The sequence below is a fragment of the Protopterus annectens genome, chromosome 2.part0 (genome assembly GCF_019279795.1).
Source record: "Protopterus annectens isolate FY-2018-M chromosome 2.part0, PAN1.0, whole genome shotgun sequence".
In the NCBI taxonomy this organism is placed as follows: domain Eukaryota; kingdom Metazoa; phylum Chordata; order Ceratodontiformes; family Protopteridae; genus Protopterus; species Protopterus annectens.
In genome coordinates this window covers 901423422-901443891 of record NC_056728.1, presented here as the reverse complement: position 1 = coordinate 901443891, position 20470 = coordinate 901423422, and the positions used below count along the sequence as shown (strand labels likewise).

At 39.8% G+C, this 20470-nt stretch overlaps 1 protein-coding gene across 7 annotated transcripts in view; it reads right to left on the bottom strand.

Annotated features, from left to right (window-relative positions):
* Positions 1-20470, bottom strand: part of LOC122793286 (A-agglutinin anchorage subunit-like) — a 1003124-nt gene that overhangs the window by 103552 nt on the left and 879102 nt on the right. The window lies entirely within an intron of this gene.

The following is a 20470-nucleotide window of genomic DNA, read 5'->3' as shown; positions in this document are numbered from 1 at the left end:
ATTTTGTGATCTGGAAATGAGGCTTGTTTGCCAATGGGGATTTGGTCAGATAAAATAGATTTTCTGAATATTCTGTATCATGTAATTTTCACATAATAGCTGCGGTGGTGGTGCTGCGGTAGCGTTGTCGCCTCACAGTAAGACGTCCTGTTTGATTCTCAGCTAAAGCGTCTTCTGTGTGGAGACATGCGTGAATGGGCGTACCTTCATTGAAGTTTGTGCGTCAGGGCTGGCAACTCGGTATGTAAAAATCTACTGCCAATCATTAGCGGACCGGAGTTCCGCTGTGGTGACTCCTAACCTGGAAAAGCTGAAAGAAACAACAACATGTAATTTTCACATAATGTACTATTCATCTGTAGTGAATTAATAAATTCAGAACGCATATGACTGGTTGTTGGTTTACGATCAGCAGAGAGTAATACAAATCTAGCTCCAGGACTAGCTTGCTTTGGCACTTACCTTGCAGTGTCATGATTAGTGACAAGCTTTAGCACTGTAAAATGTGACAAGTCAGGGATTGGTCACCAACAGCTTCTATGGACTTCAGTTTGTAAGTATGGATGTAGTTTCAGTAACAAATATGGAATACTAAAAAGGTTATCCACACTCTGAAAAAGAAACATATAGCAATGCTTCTAGCTAGTTATGCATTTAAAGGTACCTCATGTGGTTTGCTGCAGAACTTGTTTTCATAAAAATGGCATTTGATCTAACTCCTGAAAGCTTTCTAGTACATCTCTCATAGGATGATAGGATCATAGGAAGTTATAGGAACTTACTAGGCTATTGGCCCTGAGACCCTTATAAGTCTAGCCAAGAATTTAGCCCTTGTTCAGACAAGTCAGCACCCGATGCCCCTATCCAGCAGGGACACAGGTAGAATCCCAGTGGTATATTTTCTGCTCCATTTATCCAGGTTGTGCTTAAAAAGGGTTAATGAGGTACTCTGCTTGATGTGGAGAGGGAGTCTATTCCATAGAATGTGGAGTCTCTGGGATACAAATCTGTCCTGCCAGCAAGTCCTATTGATGTCACAGACCAGGTTAAGGTCGCGCATGTGGGTTACTCGAGTGGAGCTGGACTTGCGGATATGCAACAGTCCCATCAGGGCAGGGTCTGAGATTGCTTTGTATGCCAAACAGAGGTCACCTCTGAGGAGTCTATAGGAGACTGAGTAGAGGGACAGGGCTTTTAGCCTATCTGTGTAGGGTAGATGTTTGATGCCCTGGATTCTCCTGGTGAGCAACCTCTGTGGTCTCTCCAGCTGCTGCATGCGCTTTGTGAGGTACATGCTGAAAGGGGACTTATACTCAATAATAGTCTTATAAGGGAAGAAAACAACAAACACCATGCCAACAACATAAAGGAGATGAACTAAAACACTTTAATCCTTAAAAAACACAAAGCTTTCTGGTTTTTACAACCCTTCCTCGGTGTGTAATGATACAGCTTACACAATACAAGTTTAAATTACATTCAAAAGACACAGCCAACCAATCAGAACTACATTCCAATTAATCTATTATATAAGTATTCAGATTTAAAGAACAAGAAAACTATACATAAAAGACAAACATATATATATATATATATATATATATATATATATATATATATATATATATTACATAACTTAAATGTGATCATAGCTGCATCCCAATGGGGATGATGATGCATATTTTGGCTTTCAATTTGAGGCCATGTTTCTGGCACCAGTCATTTGTTTGAATGAGACCCTCTTGGAGGATGCCCACATCACTAGGGGAATTGATGACAACACCCAGCTTGCAGTCATCTGCAAACTTGGTCAGCCATAACCCACTGGTTTTGGCCTGCACCTCAGAAAAGTATATCCCAAACAACAGAGCCCCCAAGACCGATCCCTGGGGTATACCGCTTGTTACGGGTCTACTGCTTGAGGTGGCTTCACCTATTTTGACTAGGTGGGTTCTATCAGTGAGCCAGTTTGCTACACATCTGGTAACATATGGATTGATGCCTAGTTGAAAGAGTTTATCTATTATACCCAAGTGGGCAATAGTATTGAAGGCTTTGCCCAGGTCAAGGTACGAGGTGTGCACCATCTTCCCCTCTTTCACGGTTTTTGTGACTGTCTCAAAGAAGTCAACCAAATTTCACAGGCATGACCTACCCTTGATGAAACCAAACTGTGTAGGACTGAGTGTTTGAAGGTTGCCAATGTCCTTGTTAATGAGATGCATGATAATCTGATCCATGGCCTTGCAGATCAGTCTAGTTAGGCTGATAGGTCTATAATTTCCTGGATCGGTGGATGCTCCACCTTTGTGAAAAGGGATGACAGTGGCTGTCCTCCACTTGGCTGGGATGAAGCCAGTACTTAGGGTTTGGTTGAACAGGGTGCCTAATGGTGCTGCAAGTTCCTGCTTGAGTTCATGTAGGATGCAACAGGGAATGTTATCGGGCCCCATGCAGGCTGTATTTTTTGCCATTGATAGGGCAGTGGTGACTTGCCCCTAGAGATAAGGGGTGGGGGCTGATGCTGGGAATGTCCTGATTTACTGGTGGGGGGGACAGAGGGGTGAAGTTTTCACTGAACCTGTCTGTCAGCAGGTTGGCTACATCTACAGCATTTGTGTATGTGGTGTCCTTGTCCACCAGTTCTGAGCAAATCTGAGTGCTTCCTTTGAGACTGCAGACATGTGAAGAAGGTCTTATGATTGTCTTTAGTAGATGTGGCCAGTTTGGACTAAAAGTCTGCTTTGGAGAATTTCACTAGTGCTCTTATTTGCTTGTTCAGGCCAAGGAGAGATTGCTTCCAATTAGGCACCTGCTCCTTCTTGGACTTGGACAGCAATTTTTTTTCCTTTTATTATAGAGTTTATTTATTGCAGATGTCCACCAGACAGGTTTGCTCTTCCTTGAGGAGGATGATTTTGTCCTATCGGGTATTCCTGACAGGACATCAGCTTGTGTAGCTGTTATCTAATACACAAGTTGATGTTCAGTCACAGGTATTTTTGTGCATTTTGCTAATGTAACAAGCCATTTTCAATAAGCTAAATTTTTACTTCAATCAAAATAGTATCCCCATCTTTTTACTAGGGGAGTTGTCCCTTACAAGAGCCAAGAGTCTACTCTACTTTGAGAATGTCCTCGTGTACAAATGAATCTTAAACTATCTATCTATCTATCTATCTATCTATCTATCTATCTATCTATCTATCTATCTATCTATTTATCTATCTATCTATCTATCTATCTATCTATCTATCTATCTATCTATCTATCTATCTGTCTATACATCTACACCTTGCTCTCACATCTTGTGTGTGTGTGTGTGTGTGTGTGTGTGTGTGTGTGTGTGTGTGTGTGTGTGTGTGTGTGTGTGTGTGTGTGTGGGTGTGTGTGTAATTTATATATTTAAATTATGTGAATGTAAAATCTTCCTTTACTTGACCCATTTTCATGGTGTTACCCTTTAGCTGAATGTTATTTTTTGTCAAGGTTTGCTGTAATTGAACCTGCAATGGTTGATTTTGCCACTGATTACTCTGTAGTCATGGTTGTGTGACTATGGAGATAGTATATGGTTGTGTGACTATGGAGATATATCTATATCTATATCCATATATATTTAATTAAAGGAGGATGGGGGCAGAGCTGCATGTTGTAGGATGTGGTGGGCATACATGTTTTTTGTGATGAGTCATATGCAGACCTAGTTGTGCAACTGCATATTGAGTTGTTGGTGAAACGTGAATATTTGGTTTACTTTAATGTGCAGGAATGGAACAGGGAAAGATGTAAGTTTGTTTTGATTGTGTATTTCTAGCAGTAGTTCTTTTGTTTCTGAGTTTTAAGGGGAAATGTTTATACAGAGGTGCAGGAAGATGCTGAAGACTTGGGGGTTGGAGGTCCAAAGGGGCATGTAGTGACCTTAAAAGGACATTTTTACTTTTTTCTTTTACTGTTAACTGTGATAAAAGATGCACATACATGATATGTGTTGACTTGTTGCATATATGCCCAGCTGTCATTGCATTAAGATAATTCGACATAAATTTCATATTAAAATAATAAATGAAACTACAGTCTCTCATCACCCCATTCCAAGTGTGAACAGAACATGTACGTTCACCTGAATGCATGACCTTGGAGTATACCATTCACAAAGACTGTGTGCTAAAAACCCAAATGAGTAAATGAAAAGAGTTCAGAAGTTTTAACAGGCAACATTAGCTGCTGGCTTCTGTGTAGTATTTAGGTATAGCAACACTTAAAAATTGTAGTGGTGATCAACAATTGTAGTTGCTATATGGCATGGACTTATGGTGTCAGTCTGTTTCTGGCCATAGTCCAGATAGCCTAGTGTATATTTCATATTGTGAAAGTGGATATAGTGAAGGCAGTTCAGTAATTTTCAAATTCAGAATAAAAAGTATATAGTGAGATGTCAGCACTATAGTCAGTAAAGGACTAAAACCACAGCCCATGCTTCTGCCTCCTCTATGTCCTAGCGACAATGAATGCTGGTTTCTGAGTTTGATTAAAAGAAACACACACACACACACACACACACACACACACACACACACACACACACACACACACACACACACACAGGCAATGTCATATAGTTTGCTACTTATATCTGCATAATGAGTTTTCAGTCCAACTAGTACTTTAACTGTAGAAAATGATATTGAAATAGAATGCAAATTTACATGTAAACATTTTGGGATGTAGAAAGTACAGTTGTGTAGGTAAACTTATTATAATAGTAGATGTTCAAATGATCCCTGCTACACTAGCTGAAACTGTATGTGTTATATCCTGCAAACCTTCAGGGCACCTTCCATGCACCCATACCATTAGCTTGACCTGAGCTGGCTAAAAAGACAGGTTTGGGCACCAAGACCTTTAGAGTTTTCATGCTAATTGAGAGAGGGAGGCTGATCCCTGAGAAGACATTACTAGCCATAACAAAAAAAAAAAAAAAATGCCACGCAATGACATAAAACACATAATAAAAAACATGAGGACTGGAGGGATGGAGCAACTACTGCAGCAGTGATCATTCATGCATCTACTGCTGCTGTGGTAACTTTATTTACACATCTGTACTGTGTTCTTCACATTGATCACTGCTGCAGTAGCCTTAGCTATATAAGTAGACTACAACAGCTTAAAACAACTGGGAGGTGAAAAGTTAAGGGTTCAGGAACCCCCCACAGAATGGTCCTAGCAAAGCCTGTCCTACATCTGCAGAAGAATCTAGATTATAGTGCTTAGCAAACGTATTCACAGGGGACCAAGTTGCTGCTTCTTAAGTAATTTCTACAGTCCAACCATTTTGAAAAAGCCATAAGTGAAGCCAAGGCCCTGGCAAAAATATGGTTTGACCCTGCCTGGAATAGTTGTGTTGCAGTGGGAATAACAAAAGGTAATAGCCCAGGATATCCATTTGGAAATAATTTGCTTTGACACAGGCTGCCCCTGCTCCGTACCTTCATCAGAAATTAATAACTGATTGGAAGTTCTGAAATATTTCATAATGTCAAGATAGTACCTGAACTGTCTGTGGATATCCAAGGTATGAAGTATCCTTTCTTCCCCATTTTTGGGTTCAGGAAAGAACACAGGCAGATGGATATTTTGGCTGTAAGTAAATCTGGATACCATATTAAGCATAAAAGAAGGATTAGTTCTCAGGGGATCTACTTTATAACAGCAAACAATCAGATAATCGAATGCTGTTAGTTTGAACACTAAATGTCGATCCAGCAAAATAGCGAATGGCCGAAACAGCGATTTTTTTTTTCCCAGGAAAAGAAACTGATGGGCTGTCCTGCTGAGGTGTGCATTTTCTCCACTGTAGTGCAATCTTGGAGTTGGTATATTTAAGTAAGGGGTGTGGGGGGCAACCCCCCCCCCAACATTGTTTAGTGTTTTTTTTTTTTAATTTTTTTTTTGGGAACAGTGATTTTTTCCTCTGGGGGAAAAAATCGCTGTTCTGGTTGTTCGCTATTTTGGATTTTCGAGGTTTAGGCATCGATATAACAGCGTTCGCCCATCTGATCATTCGTTGTTATAATATAGACCCATTCTCAGGATAACCCTGTCCTGAAAAAAATGAAATAAGGTTGGCCCACCATGAGAGCTTACAACTCAGATACTCTTCTTGGAGAAGTCAGAGCAAGCAGTAAAACTGTTTTCCATGTTAGCAACCTCACGTCAGCCAGATGAGTGGATTCAAATGGAAAAAGTATTAGTTTCTGTAACACAAAATGAATGTCCCAAGGAGGGGACACTGGCTTTCTTAGAGGTCTGTTATGCAAAACTCCTTTCAAAAGCATTTTATCATGGGAATGCTGATCCATGGGCAGACATGCTGAAATGGCAGACAAATGAACCTTGATAGAGGAGTAAGATAGGCGATAGGAAAGCATCTCACAAAATATTGTAAAAAGGAGAAACACTACACTGAACAGGTTCTGGTTATGTTTTTGGCACCAACTAGAAATTACTTTCAATTTGCTAATATATGATTTTCCAGCAGCAGACATTCTTGCCCATGTTAGTGCCTCCAGTACATCCTCAGTAAGCAGGTGACTAAAGGTATTAAGACCCTATCATATAGGCAGTCAGTTAAAGTTGTTTGGGGATTGGGATGTATAAAATGCTCCTGTTCCCCTTTTTAAACAAGAAATATCTTTATTAAATTATCACTTATTACATAGGCAATCATACATTTATATAACTGAACACAAACCATATTGACATATTTTCATTTGCAAGCGTTATACATCACTTATAATCTATACAGTCATTGTCAGTCAAACATTACATAGCTCATTCATTTGCTCCTTTCTTCATTCCTGCTTCAAAACATTATTCTGCTTGTATTCTTCCCACAATTCCTATTTCTTGTATGTAATTTGCTCCTACCCTTTTCTAAAGGTCCCACTTCAAGTTATTTTATCTCTGTTACTATATTCACTACTTCTAGTGCAGTTGGTTTAGACTTTGATTTCCATTTTCTAGTAATTGTTTTGTTTTTGGCAGCCACCAGAATTAAACTTAGCAAGGCTTTACTATGCCTAGGCAATTCTGATTCTGTATTACAGCTCAAAAAATAATTTCCTTAGTTACACTAATCTGCTCACCCAGTATTTCTGATAGAGTAGTCTGCAGGGAATTTCTAAAGTCTGCCAAGTCATTACACTCCTCCCAAAAAATGTGTTCCCATTTACCTTTTTTGTCCCTGTTCTTGTGTGACTAGATCTAGTCTGTGAGGAAAATTCTGGTAATTGGCCCTGGCCAATGTCAAAAGAAGGGAGAACCGCTGGCTCCTGGACCAGGAGGAAATCACCACAGTGATTTTGGGGGATTCCTTCTGAATTTACAGAGTTGCCTTGAATGTCTGTGGAAAGTGTGGAAAAGCATATAGGAATATTCATATCCAAGGAAAGAAAAAGGCATCTTAGAGTCTTGGAGCAGAATTTTGCCAGCTGATTTTTTATTGAGAATGCAAAAAGGCATACTTGAGGAACTCCCCATAGATGGAACGGATCTTGGAAAACCCTTGAGCCAGTTTTCATTCATGAGGGTCTGCATTTGTCCTGCCCAGCTTGTCTGCCACACCATTTTACTCTGATAGAATGTAGGAAGTAGAGTGAGATTTTGCTGTAAAGCTATATCCTGTGATAACATGGCTATTCTGCATAAAGGGTAAGATCTGGTTCTTCTTTGCTTGTTTATGTACCACATCACTGTGGTAGTGTCCATAACAACCTGAAGTGGTCCTGGGGACCAAAGGTGATTTAGAAAGTTGAGTGCCTTGATAAGGGCAAGCATCTCTTTCAGATTTATGTGTTTGTGTTTGTCTTTGTTATTCCAGATACCTTGTACTTTTTTCCCCCTTAACACTAATCCCCAAGGAAAATCCAAGGTGTCTGTGGGGACTGACTGTTTTGGAGAAGAAGTGGAGAGGTATTGACCTGGATTGGGTATGTGATTTCTCCACCAAGTGATTTGTCTTTTCACATATCCTGGAAATGGAATCTGAAAGGATAATGGGTGTTGCTCTCTCAATTGCCCAGATTTTCACAGAATGTCCTGATTTATGCTTCATATTTTTCGTATGTTTCTCATAAAATTGTGTTTTTTCTGTTAAACTATTGGCAAATCAAAATTCATTAATAGCAGACATTTGAGTTTCACACTTCATACTTTTCAGAAAATATGTGCTAATGCAAAACCTGTTATTCTTTCAACTTTCTAAATTTGTAAGAGAAATATTTAAAAATGTCTCTATTTGAGGACTTTGTTCTCCCCATTATTTATGGTTTAATCCAGATTTCTTGGTCTAAGAGGTAAGAAGTTGACAAGTATGAAACAGACTTCAGATACCACTACATCTTTCTCGTGTGGTGTCTAGTCAGAGGTATCATGAGAATCATAGATGCCATGGGGCTCAGAATCCTGAGGTATTCCCTCCCTTGCCACCTAAGGGGACCCCACCTCCAGTCCATACTGGCTGTATGTGCAACACCAGACTAATCTGAGGAAAATCCCTGGAATAGATCTAAATATGGATCTATTTTATTCCCTGTGGAAGAAAAGCTTTTTGTACTGAGGTTCTCTTGGATTCCCAGCCTCCATAGTAGATGTCTCACCAAAAAGAGAGATTCCTGATACTTTGAAAAAGAGTCTGTAGATGTGTAAATCATCTAAATATGGAAAAAAAGTGGAGCCTGCAATGTGATATAACTGGATCTAGACACTTTGTGAACACTTTTATGGCAGTGGATGGGTCAAAGGGTAAGGCAGGGAATGGATAATGTGATTCAGACATATATATCCTTAAGAAACATCTGAAACCTTAATGAATAGGACTGTGATGATAATCATCTTGTAAATCTAAGCTTACCAAAAAATCTCAAATGGGGAAGAAGGGGTAAGAGACTGTGTTGTGATCTTGAACTTGGGCACTATTATAAACAGGTATAATATAAAAGGTCCATAACTGATCTCCACACATTTTCTTTCTTTGGCATCAGAAACATTCTTTAATGAAAACCTCTTCCCCACTGGGAATGAGCAACTATTTAAATATTTAGCCCCCTCCTGACAAAGCATGTGTGGGGTTTGGTCTGGGGAGGTGGAATAATTCTCTGTACAGGAGGGATCACTTCCACTGCCATCTGAACCCCTGTTGAAACAGTCCACAGCCTGTTGCAAAAGAGAGAAATGGGGATTCAGACTTTCTGGAAGGAATAAGAGACTGCCAGGGTGGGAGGGAGGACAAAGCCCATTGCATAGAAATTCTGACTTATCTGACTGCTCATGGAGGTTCCTGCTTTCTTTTAGGGTACCTCCTTACCACTGCTTTTTCCAGCATATTGCTGAGATTGTTTGTTTTTCTTCCTGGCACAGTTGGACTAGGCAGCAAAAAAAAAAAAAAAAACATTGGAAAATTTAGAAAAGGAGGGATAAAAATTCTGAGAGATTCCCTTTACCAGCTTAACCCTGTCATTACATTTTTGATAACCTTTGCTGCAGTGGGAAACATCTCTATGCAAAGGTAAATTTAAAAGCTTATTTTTACATTCTCTAGGAGCTTCTGAGAATGAAGCCATGCAACCCCCCTCAACACAGTACCAGTGGCAATCTCACTAGATGTAGTATCTATAATTATAAACAAAATGTAAATGAGTAGTGACCTGAAAAATAAAAGAAACCAAACCAGATGAAGCAGATTTTTCCTCACAGGAAGGAAATGCAGATAAACCATTCCTTATATTTTCACAATTAGTCAGAATAGACTTTAAAATAAGAGCATGGCAATTCAAAATTCTAAAAATTAAAGTTGCAGAAGCAAACACTTTTCTTCTAAACTTAAAACTTGTTTTGCCATCCTTTTCAGAAGAGGAAGGTTTAGAGTTAAAATGTTTGGCAGCAGCTGGATTAACTAAAACTATAGCTGTTGGGTCATGTTTGGGAAGAGTGCATAAAAACATAAAAGACTGAGAAACTTTTATACATTCTATTTTCCTGTTTTAGGGATAGCAGGCCGAGTATCAGGAAAATTGCAGGCAGTGAATCACATGTCTTCCATAGTTGACAGAAATGGGGAAATGGGTGAAACTTCTGAAAATTCCTTCTGTAGCATTTCTGATAGTATTTTGGGGGGACTGAAAACCCTCAGTGTTCTCCCACTGAATACACTTACACATTTTAGAAATAGTCTAAGAGAAAAAAAATCATTAGTAGGGAGATTCAGTAACATTCTGTCCAAGGAGTTTGAATCAAATTCTGATGGGAAAAAGTCTGTATCTGTTCACATTCCTCTCCTGATTTAACTTCTTGAATCTATTCAGGAAAAGAGGAATCCCTTTTTATCCTACCAGAAACCACCTGATAAGAAAGGTCAATAGACTGTAAAAGATCCTCTGCCAGACTTAATAAACTACTCCTAACAAGTGAAACATTTTGCTTTAGCATGCCTTTACTGAAGGAAATGACATCTGAAACTCTAATGTCTGGCATTAATAACTGAATGCAATCATCAGGGGTAGGAAAGAAAGGTGACATTGGAGGTTTTCTTTAACTCAGGCATAGGTATGTGATATGAAGCATATGTGTGAGTAAGCGTGTGTGTGTGTGTGTGTGTGTGTGTGTGTGTGTGTGTGTGTGTGTGTGTGTGTGTGTGTGTGTGTGTGTGTCACTGTTCATGTGTATGCATTTTACTGTGCGCATATGTGTGCAGGAGAGTGAATGAGGGAGGGTGACTGTGACAGCTTGATGCATGGGTCATGAATATTAACCACCAAAGGAAAATGCTGAACTGTACTTGCGGTAGTTAACAGCAATTTGGAGACATGCAGATTAGCCAATAATGAGGTCTTTCCTTACTGTAGTTAATGTGTCTCTGAATCTCAGATTACATCATAGAAGCAGCCCCTTTCTACAATGCCCCTTACCATGAGCGGTGTGTTTCTATTCCTTAGGCCATGTCTTCACAGCATTCCACACTGTTTAACTGTTGCACAGCATCCCGGAAAACATCTATGTACCCAAGAATTTTAAAAATATTTTTCACATGTTGTTGAAGAAAAATGCAAGATGTCCTGTAGAGGTCCCTATGACGCCCATGCACTGGCCCAGCAATCAAGGAGCTTCAATCCTCAACACTAACACCAGTGATGGGCGTCCATATAGGGGAAGGATAATAAATAGATACACAGTAAAGTACAATTTCCCTTAAGAGCACACAGAGATCACAGTCAGTCTGGGGCTGGTTTCTCCCTTTCTCTCCAGGTCTCCAATAAGACTCCCCACTGACACAGCTATAGGGTCCAGATCTCAGCCTAGTGGGCAAGCTAAAACCTCCAGCACTCTCTCTGTCCAATCAGTACTTTGTGTCCCTGCCCAAGAAGCTGACACACACACAAACACACACACACACACACACACACACACTCACACTTTGAGATAAGAGTTTATACAACACAGACTCCTGGGGAAGGCTGGCACAGGTTCTCCAGCTGTGCCCATTTTACCCAGACTATACGGTAGAAATCACTGCCACCACCCAGCTAATATTTATCAGCTACTCAAATTCCCTTAAAAGGGTGTCCAATTATTACTGTGCAATATTATTATCCAAATGGTAAGTGTGACTGAATAGTCAACATTTATTAGAGTGACTTGGTACAGTATCACTATATACATGCAATGTACTCTACATAAAACAGCCACAGGTGAAAGGTTTAAACATATTTAATAATAAATAATAAAAACACAAGACAATACTTCTTACTACACAGTGCTAGTCAAGAGTTCAGAGATCACAGAGAAATACTTTAAAAATAATACAGCAGCAAAAGTTATGACATCACAGAAAAACAAACTAGTCTAATCTTCCTATTTCCTAGCTATATCTAAGAGAAAACACAATTCTAAATAACTTACATATAGAACAAAGCAGTGCTGGCGCTGTTGGATGTTTTCAAGACAAAATGCTCAGAGCTCTCTGATTTTCTCTCTTTAAATTGATAACACAGGGCTGCTTCACATGACATCATTCTTCACACTTCTCTGATCTTCCCAGGATAACAGAAACTACATTTACGTTCTTTACACCTGGTCAGAAACCAGAGCAATAAAGGACATTTATACATGCAAATTCTAGCCATTAACTCTGGTCTTAAAACAATAGGCAGGATGCCTTCCTCTAGACATATCAGCTGTGAATGTTGACATCAAAGACAGTCATAAAATGCTTTAATTAGCTTTCTTACAGCAGAGTGCACTGTTGTTACATTTTTGCAGTTCAATATTTAATGCAGTCTTTTCACATTTAAGAGAACAAGCCTGTGGCTTACATTAATATTTACAAATGACAGAATTATCTACAGAATATTATCTGGCTAGGTTAGCAGCCTTCACCTATCTTCACAGTTCCCACAACAGACAGGCATATTTAAGATGTCTGTCCCCCATCCCCATATATGGTCTGTGTTCCCTGCCTCTATCAATAATACCTCATGTTATAATTAGTAAAGCACTGTGGAAATAGACTGTGAAGCTGAATAACAAAACCTACCCCCTCTCAGCAGTCATATGTTAAACAACCCGACTACAATTGCAACAACAACAGAAACACATCAGTAATACTGACACATACTCCTCACATATCAGTGTCCCCTGGATACTTAACATGGCAGCTGCAGGACTGTGCAGCCTGTGGACGTGTACTCTGTAGTCTCTGATTACTTTTCTTTGTCATTAGTGAATTTCTATAGCTTGATGAGCATTACAATGTCCACAGTTGTAGTTATCACACACTTCAAGGCTTACAGCATGGCAATTATGCTAATAAGCCAATTACAATTAACTGTCTCTGAAAAGCACACTGTACGGAATATGTTCCAGACTGAGAATGTGCAGTGAGGTTTGTTTTTGTCTGTAAGCACCCATATATGACTGCCAAACGTGTATGTCTGGACAAGTGAGTAACTCCTGTGAGGATGATGTTGGTATGTTAAACTATATTGTGTCCCCAGAGGTGCTATAGAGCCATTGTGGAATGGGATATGACTTCTACAGGCTATATATAATTAGGTAATTGTATCATGTGCACCCAAAACATCATCCTGACACACCATTTATTTATGTACCACTATATGGCAGCATCACACACTGTCATGCTACTTTGCTGCCCACTGGGACACATCATGTGATGCCTGTAAACTGCATCAATGTAAATGGGCTACCATTTTCCTAAGAACTGTGATTTATAAAGTGGTGAGGGCTTCTAAGAATGCTGGTTGTGGCAGGGCTCTCAGATGGTTTTATGAAGGAGTCTAAAATCTTTATTTCAAGCACTGAGATCACCAGGAAATCCTGCTGGAAGCCTCTTATGAGGACAATGAGTGATGCCATAGGCATAATCCACACTGGTGAGCAATTTAGGCATCACTACAGAAACCTGAAGAGGTATCACATTGACTTGCTTCGCCAATAGGAAGAAGACATTAGGGAAAGTGCTCCAAAATTCTATAGCAAGTCCTTGTGCCAGGTTTTAGTTTTAACTCCACAGCTGAATGCATGACATTTGATTCATGAAAATGTTCCTTTTTCTGTTAAATGAATTTTTCAGCTGTGGAAGAGATTGAAGATGATATGCTAACATTTTGCAGATACATATAAAGTCTTTCTCTTTATATATGTGTATATATATATATATATATATTTTTTTTTTTTTTTTTTGATACCCATGAAACTGTGTATTGTTATGGTGTTGCCAGTAGTGGAAAACCCCTCCCACCATTTTTACATGCCTCCTGACACATATAGCCTGTACATTTAGGTTCTCTGTCACCCCCCCTGTATTATCTAGTGCCAGTGTTGTCAGGGTACTCTGACCTGCCACTGGTTGTCCCTCTAGTATACCTTTTGTCATACTTTACATCTCATCAAGGGGTTTGTAACCCTGCATTGCTATGCCCATTGCCATCCATACAGAGCACATTGGTTTGTCTTCATGGCAGCTTGCATACACTGTCCCCTTCAAGCCCTCTATCAGTGCCAGTTCTACTTGGCATACTACGGCATGCCTCATAGCAATGTACTTTGTTGTGTAGTGGTTGCTAGCTTATGTCAAACTATATGACTTACCAACCATTGTATCTGGGCCCTGCTTAGTCCACAGTTTTGGCATCTATGACTATGTCCCAGTGGAGTGCTGCACATAGGCCTCTATTTGGTAGGCCATGTCTTCTACCTCCTTGCATCTCCCTTTGCCATACAACAGTGTAGTGGAGGTGTCTGCCTACTGTTTACCTTTTTTAAATTATGGAATTAGTTTTAATTGAATAATGATGGTGTGATTTAATAAATATATATGTGTGTGTGTGTGTGTGTGTGTGTGTGTGTGTGTGTGTGTGCGTGCGTGCGTGCGTGTGTGTGTGTGTGCGTGCGTGTGTGTGTGTGTGTGTGTGTGTGTGTGTGTGTGTGTGTGTGTGTGTGCATATATATATATATATATATATATATATATATATATATATATATATATATATATAGAGTGCCATTTTTTATGTACTGTTTTATTCCTTGAAGGCTGTGAGCTGAAGCTGTAGAGATTTTACTGAAATACATCTTGGATAACTGGCCTGGTGGTTTGTGTTTTGCTCTACTATGCTTGCTGTTGTTGCTGCTGCTACTTTCCATGGCCGTTGCAGTCACTTGTTGCACTGCATGCACTATTCTCCCTGCATACACACAGGGGGACTGCATAAGCCACGGCATTTGATCTCTGTGGCACACTGCCTTCAATAGTATGCTTTGGTCTTTCGAGTGTATTGTCTACACAGGAACTACAAATGTATAACTTCTATTGTACTCCTCCTCACCATCTCCAGCTGGTTCTTCACCTGTCTCCAGGCAAGCATCTCTGCAGAGTGACATAGTTCATCCAGTGGGAGATGACCCTTCTATCTGCTTGCTTTTCCCTTTTTTGACTTTAATTTAATTTAATTTTACTTGTTTATCCTTTGTTGACTGGTTAGCCCCACCAGGCTAGTAGCCTCTTTTCATGGGAGACCCAAGGTGTTATTTATACTACTAGGGGAATTTACCCAGGGCATTGTGGAACTTCTTCTACTCTTTTTGATAGGTGCTGTTGTATCTTTTTACATCCACCTGAGCTACCACCAACTCAGGCAAATGGAGCTTTAGTTTAACTTCTAATCCAAAGGATAATACACACTGCACTACAACACAACACCCCATCCCCGATACATATACAGCAGTGTCAGAAATCCATCTCCCTGGTGTGAGAATAGAACCCATAGCCTTCTGTGCCACTGACACTAACCAAGGTCATATTATGTAACTTGGCAGGAGTAGGCGGATTTGGTGACAACATTGGAGGACTAACAGCTGCTTGACACCCACACTGGCTTCCTAGAGTGTGTTCTTGTGCTCCTGGTAGAGTTACAAAGCTGCTTGGGACCTGCCCATCAGGCCATCTGTAACTGAACCCAGCAAAGAGGGCAGTTACAGAGGTGACTTACAGCTGGTTGGGTGCAGCACTGAGCAGTGATAATGTCTGCTGGTACCCCACTCTGTCATTCATCATGGAATTCACTTTCCTTGTGTTTCAATTCCCTGTCCAGTCTGTAGTCCAGTCTTTCCCATCACCAACTATCCTACCTCTGTCTGTATGTATCTCTCCTTTTTGGTCTTTCCTTTTGTGTAAACACCTCCATTGTTGGTCTTAGTGTTTGCATATGTATGCTTCTACTACCATTCCTATACTTTATTTTCTTCCCTTGCATCCCCTTAACTACCTTCTCCACTACCCTTTTTGGAGAAAAAATGGGCATCTGTCCCTACTCTCCTCTTCCCCTTGCCCTTCTGTGTATTTTTCTGCTTGCTTTTCCCTTTTTCTGACTATTTGTTGTGAAGCCCTTATTATGGCTTTTAGATGTTCTCATAATGGAGCATTGTTGCACATGTGAATGCACATAGTGGTGAGCATGTTACATGCTTCTAGACTCCTTAAGTCACATGACCACCATCACAGAATAACTCTAATAACAATACAGCATGATAGAGCAATGGATCCCCAAATTAAGGATATAGAGAATAGAGAGATGATAAGTCAACAAGCAAAGGAGAGTAGTATTGCTGGAATTGAATTCATCCTTAAGTGTTGGTGAGTATCTTCATAAGGTAGACCCTGTTTTTCACAAAATATCACCAAGATGACACTGATATATGGACTGCATTTTATATAGAATATATCATGGACAGAAGTAGATTAGAAAATAAAAAAAGATACCTAGGTGCACAAGATCCAGGATAAAAAAGTGCTCAATCCTCATAGGAGCACTGGTACCTGGACGGGAAAAAAATACAGTGTAGAATCCTCAAACTATGGAAACATTCTTACAATGGGGCTAGGCCAGGCCCAGGAGGAGGATGGTCCCTCATTATAGAAACTGATAAACCAAAAAGAGCTATAAAGATGATAGAGTGGACTACTGAAGATAAGAAAAAAATATGTATTGTTGCTATTATGCAAGAAGCCGAGAATTTCCTGACAGAAGATATACAAAAAGATTAAGAAAGAAATTAGAAGAAAGAAAATTATACAATGACCCCCCCATTAATATTCCAAAACGTGCACGCTGATTGGTCAGCATGCACATTGTAAATCAGACTTATACTAATGGAAAAGGGTCCAGTCGCCCAGACTTTTTCCATTAGTATAAGTCTTTTTTTTTTTTTTACAGCAACGGAGAACGCAAGATCTCCATTGCTTTTTAGAAACTGCCTCACTATGTTAAAGCAGTTTAACATAGTGAGACAGCTTTAAAGAAAGTAACGGAGATCTTCCTTTCTCCGTTGCTTTTTTTAAAGCTGTCTCGCTATGTTAAATGGGTTTAACATAGCGAGACAGCTTTATAAAAAGCAACGGAAATTTTCAGTTGCTTTTTTTAAAGCTGTCTCACTATGTTAAACTTCTTTAACATAGCAAGACACTTTGTAAAAAGCAACAGAGATCTTGCTTTCTCCAATGCTTACACCCACAGCTCTGATGTACTGGTAAGCATACGCATGTGCAGTACATCAGAACTGCCGCAGAATAGCAGACAGCTGTGAAAGGGCAGCACGGAGGCATTATACAATGCCATTATTTAAGAAAAGTAAGTATTTTTTTTCTTAAATAATGTCATTGTATAATAGCAATAACCGACTTCTGGGTGTGGGTAATGCTGGATTTACCCACGGTTGTCTTTGTTTGGCCACTCGGGCTTCACCCTCATGACCAAACCACACCAACCGTGGGTAAATCCAGCATTACCCACACCCAGGCGTGGGTTATTGCTTAAATATTTCCACAAGAAAAAACATCAGACGCTTCAAATAAAAAGAAATGTGGTTATTAATATAACAGATTTATGAAAAACATTATATAGACCAAGAAATCTTGGGCTTTTTGGAAAAAGAAGTGACTGAGGAAGTGCAAAAATATACAGAAGAAAATGTAAAGACTTTTAAAAGGTATAAAACAGAAATACGAACATGGGAAAGAAAGCAATATCTGATATGGTGCAATATTTATGCAAATGAGAAAGCCAAATTAATCAATACAAAAAAGGCAGCCCCAAAGATATCCAAAGAGAAATACAGGTAAAGGCATCCAGAAATGGAAAATTTCACAATACAAAATATAAGCTCAAAAAGAGGGAATGTAGGACAGGATATTAATAAAGTAGAAGTTAAAATATTGACCAAGAAATCTTGGGCTTTTTGGAAAAGGAAGTGACTGAGGAAGTGCAAAAATATACAGAAGAAAATCTAGAGACTTTTAAAAGGTATAAAACAGAAATACGGACATGGGAAATAAAGCAAAATTGGATATGGTGCAATATTTATGCAAATGAGAAAGCCAAATGAATCAATACAAAAAAAAAAACAGCCCCAAAGATATTCAAAGAGTTATACAGGCAAAGGCATCCAGAAATGGAAAATTTCATAATACAAAATATAAGCTCAAAAACAGGGAATCATGTAGGACAGGATATTAGTAAAGTAGAAGTTAAAATCTAGAAGTTGAAGTTATGGAATACCTGCAAAGTGAAGGCTTTAGTGTAGAAAGTCTAACACAGGTTATATCACAGCATGATGGAACAATGAGTCCTTCAAGTAAGAAGAAACAGGAGGAGCAGGAGACATCTGAAGGAGAAATGTGGACATGGGAAATAAAGAGATTTAATATGGTAGAATATTTATGCAAAGGAGAAAGCAAAACTAATCAGTACAAAAAGAGCAGCACCAAATATATTTAAAGACAAATACAGGCAAAGGCATTCAGACATGGAAAATTTTACAATACAAAAAAATAAGAAAATGAGGAAAAGCAGAAAAGAGGATTAGTAATGAATTTAAAGAAAAAGAAACTGAGGTATTGGATTACCTGCGAAGTGAAGGCTTTGGTGTAGAAAATCTAACTCTGATAGCATCACAGCATGATAGAGCAATGGATCCCCAAATTAAGGAGAAACCAGTAGAGTGGGAAACATCTGATCAGTTGCCATATGAAGATACATTGGAGCTTTCCATAGGAAACCAGCACAAACATTAATTTGGAGTTGCACAGCAAGGGAAGGAAGAAGAAACTGCGGGAACTCTGACACAGACAATGTTTTAGAATGATAGGCCAGTGAGTTCCCATATGAAAGAGTAATGGATGACACAGGATGAAACTGTAGAGAATGTGGCACAGGAAGATGCTTTGGAACTTTTTATAGAATCTCTGCAGGAAAAGGAGAACAAAGAATGTGCCCTCAGTTTAGAAGAAAATGATCTAAGAGAAGAGTTGCTAGATTTAATAGAGAAGGACAAACATATTAAGATCAATGAAAGAAACAAACTACAGAAATCAATAAAACCCCAAAAGTTAGAAGTTTGATAAAACAAATGAACACAGTAATTAGGACTGCTCATAGAGATTAATGCAATATAATAGAAGAAAATAGGAGGTATTACTGTGCAGCTCAATTAATAAAAGATAAACCCCGGGATTCATGAAGCTCGGTGCAGGGCCGGCGTAAGGCCTGCGCCGGCGGTGCAGTGAATAGCCGGCGTAGTAGCACCATATGCATAGTAATGAGTGCGCGCCGCAACCACAGACACGTGCGTAGGGTACGTGAGCGAGCCCAAGTAGGATGCGTCTGGAGGCGTGGTTAAGCCGGCAGGCGAAGAGCAACCTAAAGTGCTGACTGCCATAGTCCGCCTAGAATAGAAATGGCACCAGCCATGGCCCATGCAGAATGAAATGCACGCAGAGTATGCAACAAAGTACCCGTCCCAACTAAACAGGGAAGCAAATAAAACCCACGCAGCCCAAAGTGTACCTATCCAAGGAACAAAGGATACGCGTAATACCGTGTCCGTCCCGCAATGTACTGTGAGTGTGCATACCCAGAGAAGGTGTACCGCAGCATGCCAGCGCGCCGTCCCGACATAGGAGTAGCAACCAAGGTTACCACCTGTCCCACTTTGCGAGGGGCAGTCCCTCTATGGGCAGTTGTGTCCCGATTAAAAATATTACAAACGGCAAATGTGCTAAGATTGTAGGACAAAATGATATCCCGTATTTAATGTAATGGTTGCATGAAATGGTTATTTCCGTAACTGAAATACCTAAATGTCACAAGAAACAGAATAAGCAACCAAACTGCTACAACAATAAGCTTTTATTTAGGCAAACAAGTGAAGTTCGATGCTACATAGTGAACGTGGGTATGTGTCGGCCTGTAAAATCTGATGTGAGTCCCAAAAATGTCCCACCCTGGCCACTGGAAAAGGTGGCAACCCCAGTAGCGACATGGGCATGTTCACCAGGGTTACCAGCTGTCTCACTTTGCTATGGACAGTCCCTCATTGGACAGGTGTGTTCCGCCAAAAATCGAAAAACTGGCAAATGACCTGAGATTACCTGCCAAAACTATTCCCGCAATATACCTGTAATAGTAGCATAAAACATATATTTTGTATATGAAACACATACATGGCATAAGAAACTGAATAAGGAACCCAAATGCTAACAGAATAAGCGTATATTATGGCAAACAAGTGAAGTTCTGTCAACTCCACTTGCTGTGGGTATGTGTTGTCCTGCAAAATCCGATGTTTCCACAAAAGATGTCCCACTATGGGCATTGGAAAAGGTGTTAACCATAATGGACACAAGCAGTAGTGAGAGTGCAGAGCCGGGTAGCTGTGTCGACATAACAACAGGAAGGAACCAAGAGACTTTAAACAGAGGCAAACATGTGCATAGCAACATGTCCCACACCCAGCAACGTGTTTGTCGCATACACAGGACGGCGTATGTCTAAGTGTAATATGCAGAAGCAGAACCCATGCATGCAGATGTAATATACAATAGCCCCATTGTAGC